Source organism: Carya illinoinensis, chromosome 15 (assembly GCF_018687715.1).
Source record: "Carya illinoinensis cultivar Pawnee chromosome 15, C.illinoinensisPawnee_v1, whole genome shotgun sequence".
NCBI classification, from domain to species: domain Eukaryota; kingdom Viridiplantae; phylum Streptophyta; class Magnoliopsida; order Fagales; family Juglandaceae; genus Carya; species Carya illinoinensis.
In genome coordinates, this window is record NC_056766.1 from 3,625,870 (window position 1) to 3,629,193 (window position 3,324).

The 3,324-nt window shown below is 39.1% G+C and overlaps 1 long non-coding RNA gene across 1 annotated transcript; it reads right to left on the reverse strand.

The window, feature by feature from the left end:
• Window positions 1-244: 244 nt before the first annotated feature.
• Window positions 245-1,231, reverse strand: LOC122297130. The gene is made up of 2 exons (XR_006238669.1): window positions 747-1,231; window positions 245-629 (listed from the first exon to the last, which is right to left on the reverse strand). It is a non-coding gene; the product is annotated as an uncharacterized LOC122297130 (long non-coding RNA).
• Between the last annotated feature and the right edge of the window lie 2,093 nt (window positions 1,232-3,324).

A 3,324-nucleotide genomic window follows, 5' to 3' on the forward strand; every position in this document is an offset into this window, starting at 1 on the left:
TCTCTTCGTCTTCCCACCTCTTTCTTCCCATGAAGCTCTGCATCTCCATTCCCATGAAGGGATGCCTCTCCCTCCCACGGTTCGCTCATCACCTTCATTTTCAAGGCCAAATCTCACCGTTTACCCTTCCTCCTCACAAGATCTTGTTTCCTTGGTAGTGTTTCCGTCTCCCTTCTTCAACCCACGAGTTTGTCGATATTATCATACTTATCAACACAAATAATATTGCTAGTGTGCATCAGACTTTCAAGCCAAAAAAAAATGTAGTGGAAATCATATTCAAATAGTCAATATTCTACACTTTTCAAAATCCTTGAAGAAAACTTCAGTGAGGTCCTTTATCATGTTAGTCAATCAGTACCTATTTTAGTAAGCTAATTTTATTAGATGGACGATTACTGCTCTGGGTATTACAGAAGTTCCAATGTTCCATAGACTTTGTGAGAAAACAATCTCCTTTGTTTATTGAGAAAGGTCTGAGTGAACACTTTCGAGGAAAGAAGCACAAAGCCAAAGAAACTGGGCTTAGAACCCAGAGAATGGGCAAGATTTCCAGCTCAAGATCACTGCCAAAGGAATGTACTAAGCCTTCGCAGCTTACAGAGATTATTAATATTGGAAGCTCAAGACTGGAGACAAAATTTGAAGGGGAATCAGTTCACATCTTCTTGTGGAAGGGAGCAAATACACACGAAGATCTAGTTGAGAGTAGTAGTTGATTGAGAAAAGAAAAGCAAAGATCTTACCCATGTCTGATGAAGCTATCCACGAAGACGACCCACACGAAGATCTTATCAATTTGCACCAAAGATCCAACAAGTCATATTGCAACGAACGGACAATCTAAATCCATGAAGCTCTTTGATCCCTACCAGTCGTAGAAATCACTCGCGCCAATAAATGTTGTAGTGGTCGTAGAAATCATGAAAAAGATTGGCCCTTTTCATCTACCCACGAAGACGACCCCCACGAAGACCCAAAGATCTGCCTTTTTCATCTACCGACTCGAAGAAGAAGACGACCACCACACGAAGAGCTGAGTGTCTTTCTCTCTTTTTTTGTCGTTCTTCATTTTTTTTTTTAATTTAACTAACGTGGCCTGCACTCTTACCCTGCATTTGCACACTCCGACTAACTGTAGCAAAATTGTTTCATATATGTTGTTCTCCTATATGATGCGAGCGTGAGAGGGAGAGCAGTAAAGGCGCCCTCTCACGTCATGTACTTTACATCAAATTATTACTCAAGCCCCATCGCCCCCATCCTATAGCTGTTAGCAAATATGTTTCGAGAAAATTAAGAATTTTTCAGTACTATTGGAGGATTTTTTTTTCTTCTTTTCTAATCAAGCTTGTATTAAAACTAAATAGGATTACTACAAGTTTACTAAATTAAGGAATAAATATTGTAAGAGTTATGCATTGCATATTAATTAATGTATAACTTTGGTGTCAAAATAATATATAATTGGTGACATGAATTTAGGATTAATTACTCAATGAATTAATGGTAGTAGGGTCGAAAGTTGGTGATTGGTTCATATAAAAATATAAATGCAATATCCCAACAGAGTAATATAATTAAATATATAATTGTACTAATTCATCATGCATATATATATGGTTGTTTGGTTTAAAATAATTATATGATTTTTTCTTTCAAACTTCGTTACCCATATATCTTTATTCCTCCAATCAGCTTTTATTTGCACCAATAATCTTATTATTATGATCATCATGATCGTGATGATCATCAAATTGGCTTGAGGCTTCATAATTGACCATATAGATTAATTATTTAATTAGGTTGTTGATTTTTAACCCTTTTTTTGTGCAAAATTAAACGTTGTTCTAATGTTTTTGTACAAGTACTCTCCCCATGCAGTACTTTTTTTTTTTTTGAAAATGTGAATTCATTCATCATACCGAAGTTACAAATATGACTTATCAATACAGGAAAATTCAGACTATAAGTCAACCTATGCAATTGCTCTGGAGCAACCTTACACACAAAGTGGCAGACTTTATCTTAACTTCTAAATCTCTCCGAAGAAAGAGAGAGCACTCTGTATAAACAGAGTGACAAGGTTCCTCCATCCTCCTAAGGAGGTAGAGTATGGGACAATATGCTATGGACACTAAGTCCAAAATTCTATTACTAAAATATTACTAATAAACTGCATAAAAACTACACTAAAAAATAATAGAAACACAAGCACCGGCATGAGCCCCGACGACACACCCACCGTAGGCATCGACATTACGAGCCCAGGAACAGCACGAGTACCCAGCTCGCGTACATACCACAACAACCTCCATTGCAGGGGTTGGCCGTATGTCCACCGGCTATAAACATCGTCCGCCACTCTCGACTAGCACTAGCCTCAGATTGTGTCGAATCAAATAACTCATCACCTCGCTTGGTTTAAACAAGGATAACAGAACAAGACCAAAAATCAACTCTAGAACGGAGGGGCAAAAGACAAGAGGTAGTGGTACGTGCAAAGCAAAACCACTCTTAGAGGAGAGCCGACGGTCGGTCGATGATCTCCCGGAGTCTTAGGTCCCATAAAGCCAAGTTCTGAGTCGGCACCCCGGTGGCGCGTGACAGCCACGCTCTGGTGCGATCCGAGACTTCATCCTGCACGTGCAGGTTACGCTCCCCTCTGTTTGGCGCCGCATATGGTGGTCTTGAATATCGGCGGCTGGCCAACATCTTGGTGGGGTGTGTGTTGGTGGTTGGCGGCTGGAAACGACCCCGTCGGCACTCCCTTATTTGCCTGAAAATACAAAACAAATGAAAATGAAAAAACACAAAAAGCAGAAAGTAAAAGAGAAACGGAGAGGGAAGGAAAGAGGGGGGAGCTGAAGCTCCCACCCCCGTCGATCACTCTGGAGAGTTTTGGGGTTAGTTTTGAGAAAAGACAGAGAGTTATCGCCCCTTGGGGTTCACTTACGTTCACCGGTCTTAGTTCTAAACACCCTTCCCATGCAGTACTGCATATTCGTAACGAATATATATATATATATATATATTAATATCTATGTATATCTGCATCATTTTTAATAACTTATTTGGTTGAAACTTGACCCCAAGCCAAGTAGGTGGAAAGAAAGTTCATGTAATAATGAGAAGGGTTTTAAACCCCCCCCTCCCCCCCACCACACACACACACACACACACACATGTATGGTCTTTAATTATATAGAAATTATACTTGTTGTCGCGAGTGCGCAAGTACCATACAATCATTTTGAAAAAAGTAAAAAAATAAAAGACTCACATAAAAAAAATTAATTTTTTAATAATATATTTCACTTTTTT